The sequence below is a fragment of the Oncorhynchus gorbuscha genome, linkage group LG10 (genome assembly GCF_021184085.1).
Source record: "Oncorhynchus gorbuscha isolate QuinsamMale2020 ecotype Even-year linkage group LG10, OgorEven_v1.0, whole genome shotgun sequence".
Lineage (NCBI taxonomy): Eukaryota > Metazoa > Chordata > Actinopteri > Salmoniformes > Salmonidae > Oncorhynchus > Oncorhynchus gorbuscha.
In genome coordinates, this window is record NC_060182.1 from 53,230,583 (window position 1) to 53,258,096 (window position 27,514).

Below are 27,514 nucleotides of genomic sequence, written 5' to 3' on the forward strand. Positions count from 1 at the left end.
TTTTTTAAATTATGGGAAGCCTGGCTTCCCTTAGCATCCATGAATACATACCACACCACATCAATGGATACATACCATTGACTATGGGAGGGATGAGAGTTGAGGAGGAGTGGTGATACTTGACTAGGGGAGGGATGAGGCTTGAGGACGAGGGATAACACTTGACTAGTGCAGGGTTAACACTAGGAGAGCGTCATGTTGATCATTGTATGTATTTTTTTTTCAATTGAGAGTTAATGACAACAGGATGAATAGTCATCTTTAACACCATTCATAATTAGTTATATAACATCTTATGGCGTTACTCATCACTATTTAAAAGTGCTTATGACATGTTATGACAAATGTTATAAAAGCTTTATGAACAGTAATAAAGTGTTAACAACAACTTAATTAATATATTTGTCCATACTTGTCACTTCTGTAACAACGTTATATCTATGCTCCATGCATATTAAACTGTGTGTATCTGCGTGTGTGTGTGTGCATGCGTGTGTAGGTCATTCAGGCATCTTGCTGCAGTCTGCTCTTCAGGAGGAGGAAGGGGGTGGAGACAGAAGACAGTGAGAAGCCACAACCCTTCCCTCAGCCAGAGCTCAGACTATCCCAGGCCCTGACAGACCTTAAGAGCCAGGTTTGGTCAGGAGAAGCCCATTACACTTATTTTAACATTTGAATTTAAAGTATGTAAACGTAACATGATGAACAGGAAAGATATTAACTCTCGAGGGTGGCAAATAAAATATAGCTGAAATCCACACCTCCTGGAAATGACACAAAAAAGACCCAGCTGTTTGGTCAACCCAGCATGAGAGTAAAAAATACTCAACTGATGGTTAAATGAACCAATGTTTGGGTAATTTCAACAACCCAACTTGTTGGGTCAAAATAACCCAGCGTGTCTTCTGTCCAATATTTATTGAGCGCTGGGTTACCAAATAACCTAAATTGGGTTGTTTTTAACACAGCATTTTGTGTGTTTGTGTGTCTATGGCCCTCTATGCAAGATATGTTTGTAACAGCATTTAGGATTGCTCCATCTTGGGAACAGTTATAAATTGAATAACAAAGGAAACCCTGAAACAATTCAGATGTGAAAATACCCTATTCTCTACAAAGTAATTGGAATAATTAAGTGTTTGCTCCTTGAAATTATAGTGTAAGTGGATTTCAGTGCTGCAGCTAGGCACTGTGATCAATGACACAGTGGGAGAGGGAGACAAAGGGAGGCATCTCTCTCTGTCTCCTGCTGTCCACATCGATCATGCATTGCATTGAAGGAAAGGGGAGGGAATAGAGAGCAAACCTCTTCATGAACTCAAAGCAAGGTGAGAACAGCTGCCATATCAGAACATGTCTCCTTCCAGGTTTAAAAACAACAAATAAACAGACTTTTCACCTCCCTTAAAAACACAGAGCCCACTCACTTATGTAAGGGTTGTTAATGTTATAGTTTTTTCGTTAAATATGCACAACTTCTTTTCAGGTTTACATATGACCAAAAATCTAGGCTACGTCAGCGAGAGTAAATACCATGTAACAATGCATTACACTTTTGTTAAAATGCGCATAAAGAATAGTTTAAAACATTAAGGAATATTGCACATTTTTATTCTATAGCTTGTCCTACTAAAACTAGCCTGGTATGGAATAGTATGGAATAGTTATTTTATAGTGCATTTGATAATGATGCATTGGTCATGTTGTGCCACACCTGCAAAAAGCATACAATAGAAGCATACTGTTGTCTACTGTATACTTTTTGCAGGGTGTGGCACTCCTACAGTTATAATTACTTGCCATTCAAATCGTTCTTGGTAATATTGTTTGGTAATAAACAAAGGCAAAATATTGCACCATCAGATGGCAGGCAATCTCTCCAACAGCCACTGTAACTGCTTGATCAAGCATTTTACACACACTAAATCCACTTTGTTAAAACATCAACCTTAATCCTCAGCAGCAAATTACAACACCCCACAATTGAAAACTAAGCTACTCTTTTTGGTGTGTTATTTACTTAATCTTCCTAATGGCAAAGTGTCTTTACTCATGTAAATGTGTAGCTATGTTCTTGCCATGCAACTATTCCCCTCTCCCCTTCTGCCTTTTCTGTGCATTGTGTTGGGTCTCGGGGACTCTCCGCGCTTGGACATGTAATTTTTTCCTGAGAAAAATAACAATTGAATATGCTCTAATTTTAGGCTGAAGCAACACTTTGGTTTATTGTGTTTCTTCATTTCATTCGTGGCCTACTTGGATGTGTCTAGCTCTAAATGATTCATTTAATTAAACAACAACTACAAGCATGCAACGTTGTTATAGAGGACACACGAATTAGGCAGGGAAATACACGCGGAAACTATAGTGCCACTGTAGCACTTGCAAAACCAACAGTAAGATGTGCATGCAGAGCTCCAACTAAGGCATTTTTCTAACACATTTGAGGGGAACTATACAAGTATGCTGTGAAGCTGTTGTCGCCTCTTGTCTTTATCGGTGTTACATTTTTCCCGAGGAGTCGTGAACGGGAAGGATGCAGCTTTTTAGTTCGTTTTGCAGTTTGTCTATTGGAATAAGACATGATGCCCTGGAAACACATATGTATGTGTAAATAACAACGATGAGAATATAACATTTGATAGCCCACTATGGATACGTATCTGGCTGTAAAGGTAAGGGTTGCGCCTTTTAATATATTATACCATTGTCGGAGATGATCATTCTCTTAAATATTGTTAAACAGATATAAGGGCACTATAAAAAGAAAGACCTACTACTGAAAGCCTCTTGAATATGGTTTAGTAGTTAATATGTATTTGATGGGTTTTACAGCCTCAGTTGATGATGCTTGGATGGAAAACAATTAACATAGGCGACATAGATAAACCCACTTGAGTGATAATGTGTGTGGGATTTATTGTATAAGGTTCACAACAAGTGTATTTTTATATTGCATTTTAGCTTCAACAATCACACATCTATACAAGCTTCAGATAGTTGGAAGATGCACTTTATAGGTTAGAAATCGAGTCGTCTCAGAGTAGGCTATTTATTTGACGACATGTAGAAATACAGCAACCTGCAACATTTTTGCATCGCCTTATTGAGCAAAACAGAAATATATACCTATGTGATTTCACTACACAGGTTTACCACAATGTAACTCAAGCCACGGTCAGTGAAAATTGTTTCGAGATCTGGAACCTAAATAATTTTCCAAGTTCTGCAGTGTGTTGGATGGTTTGAGGGGTTAATTCAACCGCAGCCATAGACTATATGCGAAAGCATGCGAACATAAAGTGGCCTATGTGTGTTTATAATGTGAAGATTTTGCACAGATTGAAATTCGGGGTTATAATTTGTATCACGTCGATCCTATATCATATGTAGCCTACATATATTTTGTGGCGAAGTGTGTGCTTGCTTTCATCCGTGTTTGGGTAGGGACTGGTGTGTGTTGCTTTTCAAGGGGGTTAAGTATGTGCACGCCCAATAACTAATGTGTGGGATTTTTAAACATGTCTCTCTAGCCTATTATTGTAGCCTATGTGATATTTGAAAGTATGACTCCACTATAAGGAACTTGACATCACAATAATTATAGCCATCTTTAATGACACTGATGAAAATACGTTGTGCATGTGTTTTTGGGGAGACCGGAAGAGGGAGAGAAAGTGTGTGCGTGTGTCTGTGCTATACGAATTAGCTTTGTAAGCCACTGGTGTAGATTAACAGTGAAATGGTTACTTCCCAACAATGCAGAGAGGAAAATTGAAAAATAGTATAAAAAACTATCACGAAGACTCAATACACAATGAGTAACAATAACTTGGCTAAATACATGGGGTACAAGTACCGAGGAGTAAGATGCAGACCGACCAGCTCCATTTGTCTTATGTAGCAACATTTGAAATTGTGTTTTTTACATTGGATAAAAGTAGAGACAGAGCTAGAAAATAGCATATCATACTCTACAGTTGAGGAACAGTGGGAAAGTAATTATGATTTGAAAGTTGATAAAATTGTAACCTCACTTTTGAGAAAATGCCCCTTGAATGATTTGGGACACCTACTGGAGATTTCGTCTTTGTCTACACCCATTCAGCATCGTTCTCTTAAGCCCTACCTCCACCATCTCTTTAAGGATTAACATGTGAGGTCATGTACTAAAAAACCAAAGCTTTCAAAGACTAAAGGCTGGTTTATACTACGGTTGTGTTTTTAAATTCAATCTGGAGTGCAAGAGTGCGCACAGAGTGCGTTCTGGGTATTCCTAAACTCAGAGGGTTGTCAGATTGTCTTTTTGTGTGTGTGTTTCGCTTCTGGTGCATTCAGAGTGCACACTGGACACTGGTCGAGGTGTAGGCTAGCTACTTCCAGACACAAATGCGAGAACAGCTCACTCTGACCATTTTACTCACCCTAGCAGAGCTGGTTAGGCTGTTTTATGTTATCCAGCGCATTAGTGACCGTAACTGTGCTGCTGGCAACAATTCAATTACGCTTTTTTGCCAACATTACTGACACCGGCCATATTCAATGGGTGTTGAGCGTTTGTAAATTTGTCAGTTATTCTGCGCTCTGGTACACTCAGACGAGTGTGCTCTGAAATCGGAGTAGCTAGCCAGAGCGAATTTACGAAAGCACCCAAATGTCCATTGAGAACGCACAGCAACTATACCACTTAGCTAAGAATAACTGAAATAATCAAGTCAGTAAACGTTGGGTAGTTAGTTAGATAGCATTTAGATAATATACTGGCCGGTTTAATTTATTTGTAGCCAACTAACATTAGGTAGCTAACTAACATACCTGTACATACTGCTTTAATGATAATATAATAATATATGCCATTTAGCAGACGCTTTTATCCAAAGCGACTTACAGTCATGTGTGTATACATTCTACGTATGGGTGGTCCCGGGGATCGAACCCACTACCCTGGCGTTACAAGCGCTATGCTCTACCAACTGAGCTACAGAAGGACCACGATGATATGCTATGTGGTTCGTAAGGATAGCGTATAGCATACCTAACAAATTGTCAGCCAACATAACGTGTAAGGTAACTTATTTGAAAAGTCATTACTTTATTACATTCATCAACATTTGTCATAATTAGTTAAAGCAATTAACTTGTATCCGCTTTTGTTGGACTTTGGCTGCATATTTTCCGCCATTGGCTTCAAATCTGAAAACGATGTAAAGCCACACCCATTTTCTGAAGAATTGTATTATGGGCCCTAAAAGCACAGAAATAGTGTCCACTGCATGTATGCTTCGTATTTTAGCAAATGTAGTACAACACCTGGGAACTTTTGGCATACTAACTATATCCTTACTATGACCAATAAGCATACTATATACTATATATAATTTACGCCACAAATAGTACGGTTAGTGCGGTCAGTATGAGTATTCAAACATAGCTCTAGTTTCCTGAAACAAGTCACATATAGGTATGGGTAAAGTGACTAGGCAACAGGATAGATAATAAACAGTTGCAGCAGTGTATGTCATGACTCAAAATAGACTCATGACATCTGCTTAAACTTCATGCTCCTTTTTTGATTGTAATTACATGTCAGGCTACATGCATGATCCTTACAGCACTTGCACGCAATTATAATTGTAATGTCTGAACACTCTGAAGGACGGGTTAGACCTACATTTTATCAGGGTTTTTTTCTTTCTCAAGTCAATCCCACAAAATAGGGATTAGATTGAACAGATATAACATTCTTATTCCAACATAAAGCAGAGTTAATATTTCAAGTGCTTGGTGTGGCATAGAATGAACAAAGACATTGGGCTCTCAAGCCCACAATGAATACATGGTGAATATACTAAGGCGCCCCACAGGACATACAGTACACTAGTTGAATCAACATTGTTTCCCCATAATTTCAGTTAAATAATGTTGAACCAACGTGGAATAGACAATAAATTGATGTTTGTGCCCAGTGGGGTGTCACTACACCACAAAGACACTTTCTGTTTTATGTAATTGTGAAGGCTTTTCAAAAAACAAACAAGCCAAGAGATTTGATCAAACTGCCCCATTGTTTAGCTGCATGTGGCATTCTTCCATTTTTTTGTTTTGTTTTGTCATTCTTAATCTCACTCACTCACTCACTCACTCACTCACTCACTCACTCACTCACTCACTCACTCACTCACTCACTCACTCACTCACTCACTCACTCACTCACTCACTCACTCACTCACACACACACACACACACACACACACACACACACACACACACACACACACACACACACACACACACACACACACACACACACACACACACACACACACACACACACACACACACACACACACACACACACACACGAGAGAGAGAGAAAGATCTTCCAACATGTGAAGGGGAGGGATTTGTTTCTAATTCTGAGCACACACATTCTCAAAATGACACTCTAGACAAACAAACCTGCATTTTTACCATGGTATATTTAACTACTGCACAATGGGGATTGACTATTGCCCATGTGCACTGTTGTTGACCCTGATATGGATAAAACTACAGATATCCACTTTGCGTTACAAACCAGGGGATTCATTCCCAATACATGGTGTCTGCCAAGCGCTAACATCTGTCAGGGGTTAATGCTGAATGTGCACACTGCCAATCATTGAAAGCGATATAGGTCTGGTATGACAAGGAAACACAATCAGTGGACACATCACATGGATGCTGGGTTGTGCTGAAATGTAGGCCAATGCTACTCCAGGGATATCTTGGATCTATGCAGGAGGCAACAACGGAAAGTTGTTTTTGTGCGTGGGAAATTATGAAGAGAAAGATAGAAAGAGAGTTAGAGGGATACAGAGAGAGGGAAAGAGACAGACAAACAAACAAAGATAGAAAGAAGGATAATTATATTAGAGAACAATTTAAGATGATTAAAGATGGATATGACAGGCCACTTTCAACCGTGGTCATTTGCATACACTGTGTATACACCCACAAAAATACAAGTCCTGTTATGTGTGTTTGTTTTGGTTATGCCATGATGACAAGTGGTCCCTGATGGTGGTGAATGAAGGATAGGTAGAGTAGCATAAATGGATCCAAAGAGGGCATGAGGAGGTTGGGAATAGGAAAACATAGGGGGTGGGGAATCCTTCCAAATAACATTGAAGTTTTTGTCTCAGATGATATGTTGCATAATATGATACACTTAAAAAAATATATCAGGCACAGAAACAAACAACAATAGAATACAATTACTAATGGTGCACGCAACGTGTTTTGACAGATGTCTTCCTCAGGCAGTCTATAATATTCCTGATGATAACACAAGTTGAGGTGCACCTCAAGGGCCTGTTCTAACTAGGATTAAACAGGAACCCGGTTACTGAGATTTACCGATATTCCCCACCCAAAACCACTCCCTTTTCCCGGGATAAATCACTGCGAGAAACCAGAACATTATAATAACTGATTTATATCAACAGCATGACCTGAAATGGAACTGTTAAATTATATGCAATGTCTAAATCTGGTTTATCTATGGTCTTCTCTGCTCTATGCAATATCAATCAACTCTCATGGTGGGGACAGGCAGCCCATGTCAGTTTGGAGTGCAGTTCACAATGCATGTAGACCTACAGTTGAAGTAGGAAGTTTACATACACTTAGGTTGGAGTCATTAAAACTCGTTTTTCAACCACTCCAACAAATTTCTTGTTAACAAACTAGAGTTATGGCAAGTCGGTAAGGACATCTACTGTGTGCATGACACAAGTACTTTTTCCAACAATTGTTTACAGACAGAATATTTCACTTATAATTCACTGTATCACTAGTTGACATACAGTAAGTTGACTGTGCCTTTAAATATCTTGGAAAATTCCTCTAGGAAACAGACGCATTCTGTCTCCTAGAGATGAACGTACTTTGCTGCGAAAAGTGCAAATCAATCCCAAAACAACAGCAAAGGACCTTAGCCATTCTGCAAGCTAAAGGACCTTAGCCGACCTTAGAAATTCTGCAAGCTATGGTACTGAGTTTGAAAACGGAACAATTAAATGTAATTGCAAAAACTTGACGATGAACGAGCACAAACTCTTCAACAAAATCGTCTTCTACAGGAACAACTCAATTTAGCCAAAACTAAATATGACGATATCCACGCCAAGCTAGATAAATCTGACAAGTTATCTACAAACAGGAGCACTCAATTTGATAACATGCATGCAGTTGTGTTGAAGGTTACTCAAAGTAACACTGTTCTACTCTAAATACCGCAGACCGAAGATGATCAGTTAATGAACACAATTACTAAGTTGGATGACAAATCAGCATAACTCATTGAAGTCGCTGACCAAATGATTGATGAGAGAACTCAGGTGATGAGGATGGAAATATTGATTTCTAAGCAAGCAGAGGAAATCTCATCACTGAATCTCTTGTTCTGTACTCAAGACCTCTATCTGCAAACCATGATAGATAAGTTTGAGACCAAAAGGATTAAGAGCAACACATGTGTCCAAAATCCATACTTTAAGTACTCAAGTGGGCTCTGCAATGCAGCGGAATACCACCCTTAGGTACAATCTGGTGGAATTCCAGAATGGTCACGCGCTACAGCGTGACTACCCAACCAGGCAACCGGAACCCGGTACTCGAAGGAGTGAAGATGATAGAAGGTTTCAGATTTTGCCTCCCTCATGTGTCCCTCAGTCTTCTCCTCTTGGCCATTCGGCACTGAGTAATATGGTGCCTCTTCGCCAACAAAGCCAAAGCTTTGCTTCTCCTCTTGGCCTTTCAGCCCCAATTTCCCCACAGGATGAATCCAACCCTCTCCGCACGCTTGGCGTGGAACGCCTTAACAAACTCGTCAAAAAAGTCTGCATTGGATGGCTACTCAAACGCTATGGGTTCTGACAAGGTTTAAATGTTGAAGCGAATGTAGAAAAGACACGTGATGAGGTTCATTCGTCTACAACAGCAACACGTGCTTAACTTCTTATGGCTGTGGGGCAGTATTGAGTAGCTTGGATGAATAAGTTGCCCAAAGTAAACGGCATGCTTCTCAGTCTCAGTTGCTAATATATGCATATTATTATTATTATTATTGGATAGAAAACACTAAAGTTTCTAAAACTTTTTGAATGATGTCTGTGAGTACAACATAACTCATATGGCAGGCAAAATCCTGACGAGAAATCAAAACAGGAAGTGAGAAATCTGAGCTTTTTATGTATTCACCAGAGTCCCCAATGAAATCCCCTTGACATATTAATGATGTTGCACTGCCTAGGGGTTTCACTAGAAGTCAACCATCCATAGAAATTTGAATGAGACTTCTACTGTGTTGTGGGAGTGAATGAGAACAGAATCTATCAGGTGTCTGGCAGTCAGCCATTTTCTGATCACGCTTATTCCTTATGGTATCCACTTACGTTCCATTGCTCATGAAGACACGAAGGAATACTCCGGTTGGAACTTTATTGAAGCTATATGTTAAAAACATCCCAATGATTGATTCTGTACTTAGTTTGAAATGTTTCTTCGACCTGTAATATAACGTTTTGAAGCTTTTGTCTGATGTAACGCTGACCAGAATGAGCGTTTGGTTATGTATACCAAACACGCTAACAAAAGAAGGTATTTGGACATAAATAACGGACATTATCGAACAAAACAAACATTTATTGTGGACCTGAGATTCCTGGAGTGCTTTGATGTAGATCATCAAAGGTAAGGTGTAACGTCGTTCGTCAGTTGAAGGAGAAGCGGACCAAAATGCAGCGTGGTGGTTACTCATGTTCTTTAATGAAGAATCGACGATACATGAAATAACTTATAATATACAAAAACAACAAAACGAAACGCGAAACCTAATTTAGCCTATCTGGTGAACACTAACACAGAGACAGGAACAATCACCCACAAAATACACAGTGAAACCCAGGCTACCTAAATATGGTTCCCAATCAGAGACAACGAGAATCATCTGACTCTGAGAACCGCCTCAGGCAGCCAAGCCTATGCTAGACAAACCCCTAATAAGCCACAATCCCAATGCCTACAAAAAAAAACAATACGACAACACAATAAACCCATGTCACACCCTGGCCTGAACAAATAATTAAAGAAAACACAAAATACTAAGACCAAGGCATGACATAAGGGAATATTTATCATGTCATTTCCTGTAAATGTTGACGCCATCATTGCGGCTATTGTGACGTTTACTTCTGAGCGCCGTCTCAGATTATTGCATGGGTTTCTTTTTCTGTAAAGTTTTTTGAAATCAGCGGTTGCATTAAAGGAGAGGTATATCTATAATTACATGTGTATATCATTCAACATAAATACTAATACAAGTATTATTATCTTCATTTATGATGAGTATTTCTGTTGAATGATGTGGCTATGCAAAATCACTGGATGTTTTTGGAACTAGTGAATGTAACGCGCCAATGTAAACTCATATTTTGATAAATATGAACTTTATCAAACAAAACATGTATTGTGTAACATGAAGTCCTATGAGTGTCATCTAATGAAGATGATCAAAAGGTTAGTGATTCATTTTATCTTTATTAGTGGTTTTTGTGACTGGCTGGAAAGTCCTTTGCTGGATAAATGGCTATGTGGTGACCTAACATCATCATTTGTGGTGCTTTTGCTGTAAAGCATATTTGAAATCCGACACTGTGGTGGGATTAACAACAAGATTAGCTTTAAAATGGTATCAGATACATGTATGTTTGAGGAATTTTAATGATGAGTTTTCGATGTTTTGAAGTTGGCGCCCTTCACTTTCACTGGCTATTGTCATATCGCTCCTGTTAACGACTACGCTACTCTTGTCACAGTTTTGAAATTAGAATTCAGTGGTTATGCGACTCGCAAACTATTGCCAAACTATAGTTTTGACAAGTTGGTTAGGACATCTACTTTGTACATGACAAGTAATTTTTCCAACAATTGTTTACAGAAGGATAATTTCACTTATAATTCACTGTATCACAATTGCAGTGGGTCAGAAGTTTACATACACTAAGTTGACTGTGCCTTTAAACAGCTTTGAAAATTCCAGAAAATGATGTCATGGCTTTAGAAGCTTTTGACATCGTTTGAGTCAATTGGAGGAGTGCCTGTGGATGTATTTAAAAAATATATATATATATTTTACCTTTATTTAACTAGGCAAGTCAGTTAAGAACAAATTCTTATTTTCAATCATGGCCTAGGAACAGTGGGTTAACTGCCTGTTTAGGGGCAGAATGACAGATTTGTATCTTGTCAGCTCGGGGATTTGACCTTGCAACCTTCCGGTTACTAGTCCAACGCTCTATCCACTAGACTAACCTGCTGCCCCAACATGTATTTCAAGGCCTACCTTCAAACTCAGTGTGGTGGAAGAAATGGCAGCAGTTTTACAGGCGCCCAACCAATTGTGCTATTATGTGTGTGTGTGTGTGGGGGGGGGGGGGTGTGTTATTTGTAACGTATTTTGAACATAATGTTTCTGCAACCGTATCTTATGGCAAAAAAGAGCGGTAGCGGCACCCCTCGACAACATTCCGCTGAAAAGGCAGCGAGCGAAATACAACAATATTTTGGGGAATTATGTAACTTTCATACATTAACAAGTGCAATACACCAAATGAAAGATAAACTTCTTGTTAATCTACCCATCGTGTCCGATTTCAAAAAGGCTTTACAGCGAAAGCACAACATATGATTATGTTCGGTCAGAGCCTAGTCACAAAAACACACACAACAGCCATTTTTCCAGCCAAAGAGAGGAGTCACAAAAAGCAGAAATAGAGATAAAATTAATCATTAACCTTTGATGATCTTCATCAGATGACACTCATAGGATATCATGTTACACAATACATGTATGTTTTGTTCGATAAAGTTCATATTTATATCCAAAAATGTCAGTTTACATTGGCGCGTTACGTTCAGTAATGTTTTGCTTCCAAAACATCCAGTGATTTTGCAGAGAGCCATATTAATTTACAAAAATACTCATAATAAACATTAATAAAATAAATAACAAGTGTTATTTACAGAATTAAAGATACACTTCTCCTTAATGCAACCGCTGTGTCAGATTTCAATATTTTTTTGCTGAAAAAGCAAATCATGCAATAATCTGAGTACGGTGCTCAGATAACAAATCATTATAAATATTCACTTACCTTTGAGGATCTTCATCAGAATGCTGTCCCAGGAATCCCAGTTCCACAATAAATGTTTGATTTGTTCGATAAAGTTAATCTTTATGTCCAAATACCTTGCCCGTTCAGTCCAGTAATTCAAATTCATGACGCGCGATCACTAGGAGCAGACGAAAAGTCAAAAAGTCCCGTTACAGTCCGTAGTAACATGTCAAACGATGTATGGAATCAATCTTTAGGATGTTTTTAACATAAATCTTCAATAATGTTCCAACCGGAGAATTCCTTTGTCTTCAGAAATGTACCAGCTTGTGGCCTCTGCCAGACCACTGACTCAAAGAGCCCTCATTCCCCCCTCCTTCACAGTAGAAGCATCATCAAGGTTCTAAAGACTGTTGACATCTAGTGGAAGCCTTAGGAAGTGCAAGATGACCCTGTAGACACTGTGTATTCGATAGGCCAAGAGTTGAAAAACTACAAACCTCAGATTTCCCACTTACTGGTGGATTTTTCTCAGGTTTTCGCCGGCCATATGAGTTCTGTTATACTCACAGACATCATTCAAACAGTTTTATAATTAGCTACTAATAATATGCATATATTAGCAACTGGGACTGAGTAGAAGGCAGTTTACTCTGGCACGCTTTTCATCCAAGCAAGCTTGGTAGCCTTATGGTTCTCGCTCTGCCAGTTCAAGATGAGCCCCAAGGCTACAGTGTCTTCCTGTGTCTGAGATAACTTTGACAGTTGAACTAAGCTCATGTTGCATTTATACGTTATATTCTTCAAGATTCAATGGCTATACATAATACATTTCAAATTGCAAAAATGTATGTAGCAATCTCAGTTTCTCCCTTTAAACAACACCTTATGATGTCAACAGGGCCTTATCTCAGCAAGTGGCACAAAGCCCCCACAAGGTCGTTCCAATTTTGGTCTATATTAGACTGTGCAAAACTTACTTATTATAAAGAAATTGATCATTTTCAGCTTCCCAGCATGGTACAAGCAATGTGCTGCTGAGGCCCATGCTAGACTGTAGAAATCTGTTCACCACTTCCACTGGCGTCCACAGAGCCCCAATAGCTTTGTCACAGTAAGACAGGCAGTATATCTCATTTCATGTTTCTCATCTGAAACCGTGAGAACCCTTGGGCAGTTCCCATCACCAAAAAATAAATGTAGAGCCTTCCAAGTGTGGCGTCAATTGACCTTTTGGGTGACTCTTCGCTGTCTTAACATAAACCCCCATGAATAACAAATGTGACTTCTCTCTATGGTGTGAAAACGTTCAGCCAGACAGTATTTTTAGTGCTTAGACTTTGAAACCACTGAAAGTGACTCATTCCTTCTTCTTTTGGAGTGAGCTTGTTTTCCGGTTGCACATGGACTCAACTAGATAAGCTACCGACCCTCTTTAGATTGTTCTTCACAGAGGAAAACATCCCCAGTGGAGCCTGAATGTTATCGCTCGGTGACGATACAAGGAGCTCTCCATTTTAGCTCTCTGGAGCAAGCCTGTTTTCAACACTAACCTTTGGACCCCAGTGCACCTCCTTAGCAATGAAGGTGATAACTGGAAGAGTGACAATGTTTTCACACTGGATCATGACCTCTCTGTTTTTGAGACAGGCTGCTGGCATTGTGTGTTTGTGTGTGTGTGTGAGTGATAGATCCAGGTTGTATCTCATCCTGCCATGATTGGGGGTTCTATAGGGCGGCGCATAATTTGCCCAGCTTCGTCCGGGTTTGGCCGGGGTAGGCCGTCATTGTAAATAATATTTTTTTCTTAACTGACTTGCCTAGTTAAATAAAGGTTAAATAAAAATAGATAAGAGGGTGGAGGAGAGATTGAGAGAGGGTGGAAGAGAGAAGGAGAACGGTGATAGAGGTTAGAGAGAGAGAGGGGAGGGATAGGGTGGAGGAGAGAGAGCGAGAGTGGGTGGAGGAAAGAGAGAGAAGGTAGAGGAGAGAGCAAGAGAGAGCGAGGGAGGAGGAGAGAGGGCCTTCATATCTAATTTACAAATCACCTGAGAATATGTAGGTACAGGTGAGAGAGAGAGACCCATAGGTAGGGAGAGGGGAAGCACACACACGTTAGTATGTAGCAGTCTTGGCAGTGCCATACCAGTGATAGAACAGACCAGTATGTCAGTCTGACCATAGTGGATTTATCCATATCTCACTACACTGACACCATCTGTTCTATCCTCCTGACTCCCAACTAACTAAAGGTTAGTATTGTCCCCTATATGACGCCGTATGATTCAATAAGCCTATTATTAGTACTCCTATTAACACCTCAGAATATGGATTTGGCCTACTGCATGTAGGGCTGACCAGCAGTATATTATAATGCCGTTATAATACTTTGTAATCCAAGGCTTATTTTAAAGCTTTAGTAATAGTTTTAGTAAGGTCTTATAATCAAGATGCATGGCAATATACGTGTTCTAGTAGAAAGAGTCTTTAGAAAAATGCTGCTTGACAGTAAATTCATGGTACAACCCCAAAACATTTTTCATCCTTCAAATCAAATAGTTTTTTTTAGATGTGCTGAATACAACAGGTGTAGACTTGACCTTAAACTTGTTATTTATGAGCCCTTACCCAACAATGCAGAAAAAAAGAGAAAGAAATGTAATACATTTGCACACAAAAAAAGGAACTAGTAACACTTGAAAATAACGAGGCTATATAAAAGGAGTATTGGTACCGAGTCAATGTGCAGGGATACGAAATAGTTGAGGTAATATGTAATATGTAATAGAAACGCAACATGCAACAATTTAAAATATTTTAAAAAGTTACAATTAGCATAAGGAAATCAGTCAACTGAAATAAATATATTAAGCCCTAAACTATGGATTTCACAGGACTGGGAATACAGATATGCATCTGTTAGTCAACAGATACCTTAAAAAAAGGTAAGGGCGTGGATCAGAAAACCAGTCAGTTTGTAACATGAACATCTCCTTCGCATAGAGTTTTTCAGGCTGTTGATTTTGGCCTGTGGAATGTTGTCCCACTCATCTACAATGACTTTGAGAAGTTGCTGGATATTGGTGGGAACATGAAACACCCTGTCGTACACGTCAGCATGGCAGATGTCAGGAAGTCCAGGATCCAGTTGCAGAGGGAGGTGTTAAATCCCAGGGTTAGTGATGAGTTTGGAGGGCACTATGGTGTTGAATGCTGAGCAGCATTATGAACAGCATTCTCATGAAGGCGTTCCTTTTGTACAGGTAAGAAGGGGCAGTGTGAAGTGCAATAGAGATTACGTCATCTGTTGATCTGTTGGGGCGGTATACGACCTTTTTAATGTTAACCTGTTTAAAGGTCTTACTCACATCTACTGAGCACATGATCACACAGTCATCTGGAACAGCTGGTGCTCTAATTCATGGTTCAGTGTTGCTTTCCTCGAAGCGAGCATAGAAGGTATTTAGCACTTCTGGTAGGCTCGCGTCACTGAACAACTAGCGGCTGAGTTTCCCTTTGTAATCCATGATAGTTTGTAAGCTCTGCCACATTCAATTAGCATCAGAGCTGGTGTATTAGGATTCAATCTTGGTCCTGTACTGATGCTTTGCCTACTTGATTGTTCATCAGAGGGCAGAATTACCTGTATTAAATGCTCTTTTGTGGCAAACAAAATTGAAAGAAGATGAATGAAACTTGGGCTCTGTTATGTGGTTTGAGGCATATTAGCCCACTTTCAAGGACGGGCTCATTTGGTGCATAGATAAAAGTGGGCCTAATTTGAGAGATAAGGGGCGTTCAACAATGGTTCTGGTGTGTGGGTGTGTGCGTGTGTACGTGCGTGTCCCTGGGTGTGGATGTGTGTGTGTTTGTGTGTGTGAGAGTGTTATAGTTAGCCAGCAACCCTTAGGCGCTAGACTTCTCACAAGGCTTTGGTATCTGATATCAGCAGCTTACGTGAGTGTCTCAGACGTCCTGTATACATGACAGAGCTGGAGGGAAATACATGTGGGACAGGAGGAAGAGGACTGCCAGGATGAATTGCCATATGGTACCCTTACCTTGTCTTTTGGACACTGTTTCCATTCCCAGCTGTTTCCAACAGGTTGTTCGTATCTCTGGTTTTGGTCCTTGAGGTTGTTACAGATGCAAATTTTAGTTAATTTTGCTGCAGACTAACCGACCCTCATTAACAGGTCAACAAATGATAAACAGAAAATAAGTGACCAACAGAAAATACTATTCATGCACACAAGGAAAAACATTTTGTTCATTAAGAGCTTAATGGAATCATGCAACAATAGAAAGACTATTGTCTTACAGTGAAAAGGCTATAGCCTATTATTGAACATGCAACTCTTGTAATGAAGCAGCTAATAAAACGTCATTTTCAAACATTTGCCAAAATGCAATTCTGGAGAAACACTGTTCTAAACAGCACACCTAATGCAAGTGGTTTGATATTCTCTGTTAGAAACTTAGAAAGATGGTGAATCTCGAAGCAACAACTAGGATGGGTTGATAATATGACTAGGGTTGTGCCTTTGGCTTCTGGACAACGAAATAAAGTTGATATGGAAACCAATAGAGCAGTAGAGAAATGGTTAATCACATTATATAATAACTGCCTCCGTGTTTTTATGGTTGGAAGCGTTTGAAGTAAAATAAAATGTTCAGATTTCAATCAATTATACTACAAAGTGGTAGGTGACGTGCTGATAGCCTGCCTACCATTGACTATAGTCTATGCACTCGAATGGCGAATGGGAGGCGCGCTTGAATTAGAACTTAATAAAAATAGTAGGTATTTTTAACCGTGGCCATTAACACGTGATTGCATTTAGAATTATTATTTGTTGCGCAATGCGCAATGACTGGGCTTCCGAACGCACGTTTCACTCCAGTACCAACTTTTTGAGGAGTTGTTCCCTCACTGTCTAACTGACAGGTGAAAGGTTATTCCGTTCCTCAAACTAGGCTCTGTATTAGAGGTCGACTGATTATGATTTTTCAACGCCGATAACCGATACCGATTATTGGAGGACCCAAAAAAAAGCTGATGCCGATTAATCGGCCGATTAATTATTATTATTATTTTTTATAATGAGAATTACAACAATGCTGAATGAACACTTATTTTAACTTAATATAATACATCAATAAAAATACATTTAGCCTCAAATAAATAATGAAAATGTTCAATTTAGTTTAAATAATGCAAAAACAAAGTGTTGAAGAAGAAAATAAAAGTGCAATATGTGCCATGTAAAAAAGCTAACGTTTGAGTTCCTTGCTCAGAACATGAGAACATATGAAAGTTGGTGGGTCCTTTAAACACCAACTTCAATATTCCAAGGTAAGAGGTTTTTAGGTTGTAGTTAATATACTATTTATAGGACTATTTCTCTCTATACCATTTGTATTTCATATACCTTTGACTATTGATGTTCTTATAGGCACTTTAGTATTGCCAGTGTAACAGTATAGCTTCCATCCCTCTCCTCGCCCCTACCTGGGCTCGAACCAGGAACACATCGACAACAGCCACACTCGAAGCAGCATTACCCATGCAGCGTAAGGGAAACAACCACTCTAAGTCTCAGAGCGAGTGACTTTTGAAACGCTATTAGCGCGCACCCCGCTAACTCGCTAGCCATTTCACATCGGTTACACCAGCCATTAGGCTGATAGGCTTGAAGTCATAAACAGTGCTGTGCTTGCGAAGAGCTGCTGGCAAAACGCACTAAAGTGCTGTTTGAATGAATGCGTACGAGCCTGCTGCTGCCTACCATCGCTCAGTCAGACTGCTCTATCAAATATCAAATCATATACTTAATTATAACATAATAACACACAGAAATACTAGCCTTTGGTCATTAATATGGTCAAATCTGGAAACTATCATTTAGAAAACAAAATGTTTATTATTTCAGTGAAATACGGAACGTTCGGTATTTTATCTAACGGGCGGCATCCCTAAGTCTAAATATTCCTGTTACATTGTACAACCTTCAATGTTATGCCATAATTACGTAAAATTCTGGCAAATTAGTTTGCAATGAGCCAGGCTGCCCTAAATGTTGCATATACCCTGACTCTGCGTGCAATGAACGCAAGAGAAGTGACACAATTTCACCTGGTTAATATTGCCTGCTAACCTGGATTTCTATTAGCTAAATATGCAGGTTTAAAAATATATACTTCTGTGTATTGATTTTAAGAAAGGCATTGGTGTTTATGGTTAGATACTGTCGTGCAACGATTGTGCTTTATTCGCAAATGCGCTTTTGTTAAATCATCACCCTGCGTTGCATCGATAATATGCAACACAGGACACGCTAGATACACTAGTAATATCCATATGTAGTTAACTAGTGATTATGATTGATTGATTGTTTTTTATAAGATAAGTTTAATGCTAGCTAGCAATTTACCTTGGCTTCTTACTGCATTCGCGTAACAGGCAGGCTCCTCGTGGAGTGCAATGTAAGGCAGGTGGTTAGAGCGTTGGACTAGTTCATCCTAAGGTTGCAAGATTGAATCCCAGAGCTGACTAGGTAAAAATCTGTCGTTCTGCCCCTGAACAAGGCAGTTAACCCGCCGTTCCTAGGCCGTCATTGAAAATAAGAATGTGTTCTTAACTGACTTGTCTAGTTAAATAAAGGTGTAAAAAAAATGAAAACTTGAAATCGGCCCCAATTAATCGGCCATTACGATTATATTTTATCATTATTCATAGTAAATACAACAACAAAAAATAACTTGTGGATTGGATTGCCAAAGTTTTTGATTAATGTCAGAAATCTGCACAGCTCTGTTTCATTGAACCTTCAAATGACATTCAACAGACTCCCAGTACTTCTGAGGTAGACGGGGGGGGGGGGGGGGGGTACGTGGGAGCTTTGTGAAGTCGCTCGCTCCTGAATCCCATAGAAGAAGGGAGCATTGATTTTCCCTTGGATAACAAGCCTGGCCAGAGTTCTGTTGCTTCCTCTCCCAAATGGTCACCCATCCCAATCTCGGGTTTCCACTCAAAATGCTAAGTGCCTTTACACAGGTCTTCAGGGAGACAAACCAACTTCCACTACTAACACCCAATTGGATGAGTTTTCACAGTCAAGTTGATTAGGAGTTTAAAAGTTCCGGGCCGCAGCACTACTCCAGAATTGATTCAACCTGGTGTTTGTGAAAAAAAGAGAGAAAACGCCAAACGGTTCAAGTCAAGTCAAACTTCACTTAGTGTGTTATCCCAAGGTCTCAATACGCTTGGATAATGTCATATTCTGGGCCAATGCACTCAATAAGAGCTCAAAACACTCACAATGCTTACAGTATAATAGGTTTTTGGTTAATCTGTGAAAATCCTGGCTCTGAGTGGGGTTTATAGACTTGCCTCTGTCTAACCTTTCACTCTACTGAGCAAGTGGATTGAACCAAGTTCTCATGCTGGCCTTGTTTGGGAAGGGAGGAGAAAGCAATGGAACAATGGCAAAGTTGATGTGTAGCCTACAGATAAGAAGAGCAGAGCTGTTGCATTTCAAAAAATCTATTTGTAACTTTCAACTCTCCCAGTACTTACAGTAATTGGTTTTTGATATTGAAACACCAGAAACATATTACTATGCTTACTAGGGCTGGGAATTGGCAGGGACCTCATGATTTGAATTTATCATGATACTTAGGTCACGATTCAATACATATTGGAATTCTATATGTATCATTATTCTATGTTTTGCGATTCGATACTGCAATTCGTTATTGCAAATCAATATTTGAAACATATTGTTTACTACATAAGACTTACTCTGCAGCTCAAATCTACTCGAAAAGTACTTGCAATCTGTCTAGATGATTCAAGGCTTTTTGTCAACTGACTGCAGGGGATTGCTCTCCAACAGGTAGAAGACTGTCATCTATCTGTTTCCTGGTCTGCCCAACAGCAAATTCCTGCACTGCAAGGATGGTGTTAGTAACCATAAATAGTTCAAATGCATGTGGATTGGGAATACATCCCCTGCTTGCGGCTCCTCAGTACATAACATACAGTCATTCCACATAAATGAGGCCAAAGGCTCGAAACCTGCTCTTATTCTTTGAAAACCTTGCTTTACTTTTTTTCATGAGCACGAATCACAATGTTCCTGGCTTCTAGTTTTTTGGGAGGGGTTCTGTGTAGGCGATTCTGAAGCCAGTGACTTAGTTGGAAGTGTCGTATTCTTGTGGGGTGAATTTTGATCAGACTTTTTTCTTTCTTTTTTTACAAAACTATGTTTTGGATAGAATCTACATATGAAAAGCTTCATTCCAAAATTCTGACTCCTTGTATAGTCCATGCCCCGACAAATTGAGGCTGTTCTGAGGGCAAAAGGGTGCAACTCAATATTAGGAAGGTGTTCCTAATATTTGGTATAGTCAGTGGAAAAAGGTTTTACACAGTCAAATGGGACAAATAGTATATTTTTTTATAAAGAACATGATACATTTGTGACATCAATATAAAAAATATCTATATTAAAAAGTTTAAGTCATTTAGCAGACGCTCTTATCCAGAGCGACTTACAAATTGGTGCATTCACCTTATGACATCCAGTAGAACAGTCACTTTACAATAGTGCATCTAAAACTTAAAGGGGGGTGAGAAGGATTACTTATCCTATCCTAGGTATTCCTTAAAGAGGTGGGGTTTCAGGTGTCTCCGGAAGGTGGTGATTGACTCCGCTGTCCTGGCGTCGTGAGGGAGTTTGTTCCACCATTGGGGGGCCAGAGCAGCGAACAGTTTTGACTGGGCTGAGCGGGAACTGTACTTCCTCAGTGGTAGGGAGGCGAGCAGGCCAGAGGTGGATGAACGCAGTGCCCTTGTTTGGGTGTAGGGCCTGATCAGAGCCTGGAGGTACTGAGGTGCCGTTCCCCTCACAGCTCCGTAGGCAAGCACCATGGTCTTGTAGCGGATGCGAGCTTCAACTGGAAGCCAGTGGAGAGAGTGGAGGAGCGGGGTGACGTGAGAGAACTTGGGAAGGTTGAACACCAGACGGGCTGCGGCGTTCTGGATGAGTTGTAGGGGTTTAATGGCACAGGCAGGGAGCCCAGCCAACAGCGAGTTGCAGTAATCCAAACGGGAGATGACAAGTGCCTGGATTAGGACCTGCGCCGCTTCCTGTGTGAGGCAGGGTCGTACTCTGCGGATGTTGTAGAGCATGAACCTACAGGAACGGGCCACCGCCTTGATGATACAATAATATGAGATCTGTGCTCTGGTCAAAACTGTCCTACCAAGCAAAAAGGCAGTAACTGCTTATAGCCTGGAACTGAGAAAAATTGCTTCAACGTTTAATTGTCCAGCCAAATGAATTCTAGGGAGATCATTGAAAATGTAGTGATCTTTTGTCTTACTATGAGTAAATGTTTTATTTATGTTGACTCTGACCTTTGACATGACCATTGACCCCTAAACATCAGTTACTGCCTTCTTCCTTGCCATGATCTAGTGTTGTCATGATACCAACATTTTACTAACAATATACCCGGCCAAGTATCATGATACCGAGTAGTATCACAATACCACAGGGGGGAAATTCAGAGTGGCCTAGCATCCTGTTACCCCGGTCCCCAACACTTGTTCCTGTTTTCTAAATGTTATGCACATGTGCCACACAAAAACCTGTCACTGATATTCACAATGCTCCTCAATACAACACACATTCTATTTAACTTCACACTGTTCACTGTATAATAGAATACTGCATAGAAATGGCAGATTTGATCATATTTGCAAAGGCCTACCTGTGATTTGGTTGGAGGAATGGGAGGAAGGAATATACATGCATAATGATCTGCATGTCATTGTGGCAGTATGGGGAAAACGCTACATGACACCTTTACTCTTCAGATAACACACAGACACACACTCTCCCTCCCTCACACACGTTCTCTGTCTCCCTCATAAACACACACTCACCACCCTCTCCCACAAACACATACACACTGCTCATGACTTCAAAACATTTAAAAAGGCACCAAACAGAGTGTAAGGAGCACCAGAAAGATATACATTTTTGATAGTTTAGCTTTACATTAGGCCTATATGAATTAAAACTGTCCACTTAGGAAGCAACGCTGATTGACAATAAATTTAATGTGCTGTTGTGCAAATGAAATAGACAACAGGTGGAAATGATAGGCAATTAGCAACACACCCCCAATAAAGGAGTGGTTCTGCAGGTGATAACCACAGACCACTTCTCAGTTCCTATGCTTCCTGGCTGATGTTTTGGTCACTTTTCAATGCTGGCGGTGCTTTCACTCTAGTGGTAGCATGAGACAGAGTCTACCCACACAAGTGGCTCAGGTAGTGCAGCTCATACAGGATGGCACATCAATGCGAGCTGTGGCAAGAAGGTTTGCTGTGTCTGTCAGCGTAGTGTCCAGAGAATGGAGGAGCTACCAGGAGACAGGCCAGTACATCAGGAGATGTGGAGGAGGCCGTAGGAGGGCAACAACCCAGCAGCAGGACCGCTACCTCCGGCTTTGTGCAAGGAGGAGCAGGAGGAGCACTGTCAGCGTCGTGCAAAATGACCTCCAGCAGGCCACAAATGTGCATGTGTCTGCTCAAACGGTCAGAAACAGACTCCATGAGGGTGGTATTAGGCCCGACGTCCACAGATGGGGGTTGTGCTTGGAGCCCAACACCGTGCAGGACGTTTGGCATTTGCCAGAGAACATCAAGATTGGCAAATTCGCCACTGGCACCCTGTGCTCTTCATAGATGAAAGCAGGTTCACACTGAGCACGTGACAGAACGTTTTGCTGCCGGCAACATCCTCCAGCATGACCGGTCTGGCGGTGGGTCAGTCATGGTGTGGGGTGGCATTTCTTTGGGGGGCCGCACAGCCCTCCATGTGCTCGCCAGAGGTAGCTTGACTGCCATTAGGTACCGAGATGAGATCCTCAGACCCCTTGTGAGACCATATGCTGGTGCAGTTGGCCCTGGGTTCCTCCTAATGCAAGACAATGCTAGACCTCATGTGGCTGGAGTGTGAAAGCAGTTCCTATAAGAGGAAGGCATTGATGCTATGGACTGCCCCGCCCGTTCCCCAGACCTGAATCCAATTGAGCACATCTGGGACATCATGTCTCGCTCCATCCACCAACGCCACGTTGCATCACAGACTGTCCAGTAGTTGGCGGATGCTTTAGTCCAGGTCTGGGAGGAGATCCCTCAGGAGACCATCCGCCACCTCATCAGGAGCATGCCCAGGCATTGTAGGGAGGTCATACAGGCACGCGGAGGCCAAACACACTACTGAGCCTCATTTTGACTTGTTTTAATGACATTACATCAAAGTTGGATTAGCCTGTAGTGTAGTGTTTTCCACTTCAATTTTGAGTGTGACTCCAAATCCAGACCTCCATGGGTTGATAAATTTGATTTCCATTGATAATTTTTTGTGTGATTTTGTTGTCAGCACATTCACTTATGTAAAGAAAAAGTAATTAATAAGAATATTTCATTCATTCAGATCTAGGATGTGTTATTTTAGTGTTCCCTTTATTTTTTTGAGCAGTGTGTATACATTTTGTGAACAAGTTCCCAAGTAAAAAGTGAAAGTCACCCGGTAAAATACTCTTTCAGTAAAAGTTTAAAGTCTATGGTTTTAAATATACTTAAGTATCAAAAGTAAATGTATTTGCAAAAATTTACTTAACTTCTCTAGGCTAGGTGGGACGTTAGCGTTGAAATAGCATAGCACAAACATCCTAAATACACCATTCTAATATTAAACGTTCTTGTAAATACATGTATCTAACATCATTTAAAAGCTTAACTTCTTCTTAATCCAACCGCTGTGTCAGATTCCAAAAATGCTTTTCGGCGAAAGCATACCTTATGATAATCTGACGACAGCCTGGCGATCACACAAGTATTTCTAGCATTTTCCAACCAAGCATTAACGTCACAAAAGTCAGAAAATAGCAATAGAATAATCAATTATCTTTGAAGATCTTCTTCTTTTGGCAATACAAAAGGTCCAATCTTCACAATAAATGGTTGTTTTGTTCGATGAAATCCATTTTTATAACATAACACGACACATTTTGTAAACGGCTTGTGTCATGAATTCCGTATCCTTCAACTTTCAACGAAACATTCAATGTAATTACTCACACTAAATTTACGTTTAGTCATGGTTGGTTTCATTGCAATCCTCTGTTTGTTAGTAACACAAACATACCTGATGGTTCTTTTAACGCGACGTATTGACAGAAAGGAACTGATTTGAACACACCAAACAATGACCTCATTGCGCGCCAATGATATGACCAGTGCTTCTTTGATTGACTGTATTTCTGCCGAATGACCACTGATCGTCTTGAAATCTATCTTGGTAGATAGCCAATGAGCTGAGGTAAACGGCAATATTTAATGGTTATATCCGGGAAGACCAGCTCTTGAATGAAAGTCGAGCGTAACAGCCATTCGCCATTGACATTTCTACCTGAAGGAGCCACTTTGTTTGCGCGTAACAGTATTGAGTCGAGATCATTTTCCTCTATTTTATTGAAAGAATTATGGCGAATAAATCTGGAAAATCAAAGGCAAAGTCCCGGTATACAGATCAACACGATATTATTGACGAAGTTGATAGAGAAAGTGACACAGGGTTACTAGAAGATTTTTCAGATTGTGAGACAAGTTTGGACTCCCAATTTGAAGAAACATTTTTGCATGGAGAAGACCCAATTCTCGATTGGTAAGTAACTCTCATGCAGTTGTTTGAAATGAATAATATTAATTTGAGTTGTTTTGGAGATATTTTTATTTATTTGACAAAAATATAATCAGTAATGAAATGTGTTTAGTACACATGGCTCTAAATTGTGGGTGTGTCTGTCTGTCTATCTGTGTTTGTATCTATTAGATAGTTTTTACATGTATTTTATCTACACATGGAACGGAACAGCACCTCACCTTAGTGATTTAGGTCCCCTACTCTATATTATAATTTGTGTCTGTGTCTGTACATATTCATTTTTTTAACATGTATTTTATATAAACACGGAGCGTAACAGCACCTCACCTTAGTGATTTAGGTTCCCTACTCTATATATAATATGTGTCTGTGTCTGTATATATTAGATATTTTTTACATGGATTTTATCTAAACATGGAACGGAACAGCACCTCACCTTAGTGATTTAGGTTCCCTACTCTATATATAATCTGTGTGTCTGTGTCTTTATTTCACAGTCCCTCCGATTCTGATTGGGAGCCCCCACTGCCAAGGTACAAAAACAAAAAAAAGGAGCCCCCACAGGAGCTGGATCATCTAGCCGGACCCCTGCTGTCTCCGGCTATACACCTTCCCCCTCCCTGCCAGGTGTGAAGTCTGTGACAAAGGGAAAAAAAGAAGCGGAGCTGGGGAGGAGAAAAACCTGCAATCAGAGAGGAGGAGGGTCGTTGGCACTCTGTGCTGGAGGAGGATGTGGCCCCACCACCTCCAATATTCAGACCAAAAAGGCCATCAGGACCTCAGCTGGACATGACCTCCAAGTACAGCCCCATGCAACTTTTTCAGTTGTTTTTCACCTCGGCAGTCGTTGATTCCCTGGTGTTGAACACAAATAAGTAAGGAGCTAAGAAGCAGGAATGCAAGAAAGAGGGATGGAAGCCCATTTCTATGTCAGATCTTTTTTGTTACCTGTCAATGGTCATTTACATGGCTCTTGTGAAGCTGAAAACCTTGAAAGACTACTGGAAAACTGCTCTCTCTATCAACTGCCTTTCCCCTCCACTGTCATGTTATGCAAAAGGTTTCTGACAATCTCATGGGCGCTTCATATCAGTGACCCAGAGTTGATGATTACAACGAGAAGACGAGAGGCACAGCATGGTTTGATAGGCTCTTCAAAATAAAACCTCTACCCCAGCATCGATGAGGCCTGCAAGACCTATTTTCAGCATGCCCAGAACCTTTCCATCGATGAGAGGATGGTAGCCTCAAAGGCCAGAATTGACCTAAAACAATACATGCGTAATAAACCAACTAAATGGGGTTACAAACTTTTTGTTTGGGCTAATTCTGTGTGTGCATACACATGCAATTTTTTGTTTATGAGGGGAAGAGCAGTCTAGCGACCAGTAAGGGACTCAGTTATGATTCCGTTATGGAGTTATTAGATTTTCAACTGCTGGGGAAGGGCTACAAACCTTTTGTGGACAACTTCTACACAAGCCCTACCCTGTTTGCTTACCTGAGGAAGCAGGATGTGTGGGCTTGTGGCACCATTCAGACCAACAGAGTGGGCTTTCCGAAAACAAAGGTGAATGACATGCCTAAGCCGGCTGAGCGGGTTACCATGAGATGGATTCGCCAAGATGGCCTGCTCTTTGTGAAGTGGATGGATACAAGAGAGGTGGTCATATGCTCCAGTATCCACAAGTCCTTCAGTGGAGATCACGTCATCAGGCGTGTGAAGTGCGCTACTGGGGCATGGACCACCATTCCTGCAGCTATCAAAGACTATAACAAGGGCATGGGAGGTGTGGATCTGTCAGATGCACTGATTGGCTACTACAATGTTTCCCTCAAGACAATGAAATAGTACAAGACATTTTTCTATCATTTCATTGACATTGCTGTGATGAATTCCTTCATCCTCCAGAAGGAAATGGCTAAGACCTGTGGACAGCCCCACATCTCACAGCTAGTCTTCCAGAGAGCTGCTCATCCAGGAGCTTCCCACAGCAAGTCTACTGCAGCACCTTCTGTCCCCTCTACCTCTGTCCCGTCCCCCTCTGCCCCCTCTACCTCTGTCCCTTCTGCTCCAACCAGTTGTGTTCACCTGGCCAGATTCATCTCTGCAGGCATGAATGTGCCTCAGGGCAAAAAGGGCACAGTGGGGAGGCGTCGATGTGCGCTTTGTCACACCTGCACCACCTGTTCAGTAACCCTCTGCTTTACAGCAGAAAGAGACTGCTTTTGGGCATGGCATGAGAAGCACAATATTGCGTAGAGGACTGAGGGTCTTCATAGTATTGTACATTATAAATTGAATGTGTGTAAATAGTTACCCTCATTTTGTTTTGGGGGGGGGGGGGTGTTAGAATTGCATTTTAGTATTTTGTATATAGTCATTTACTTCAAAATGTATCACTGTACCAATTTGGCCACTTGGGTACATTTGGGCAACTTGTGTGGGACACCTGGGTGACTACATGCTGAATGTCATGTAGCTCACTCATTCCTGAAGATATCTTTCTGAAAGTTTTTCTAATACTGTTGCCATCTTATGTTCTGCATCTAAATCATCCCAGCATCCTATCTGTATGTCTGGCTGTTCTTTTTCAGTTGAAAGAT

General features: G+C 40.6%; 1 protein-coding gene across 1 annotated transcript in view; it reads left to right on the forward strand.

Moving 5' to 3' along the window:
* Nucleotides 1-2,462: 2,462 nt before the first annotated feature.
* Nucleotides 2,463-27,514, forward strand: part of LOC124046242 (leucine-rich repeat and fibronectin type-III domain-containing protein 2) — a 234,780-nt gene continuing 209,728 nt past the window's right edge. Inside the window, exon 1 of the mRNA XM_046366394.1 lies at nucleotides 2,463-2,675. The gene's annotated coding sequence lies outside the window, so the exon portion shown is untranslated. The remainder of the gene's footprint in view (nucleotides 2,676-27,514) is intronic.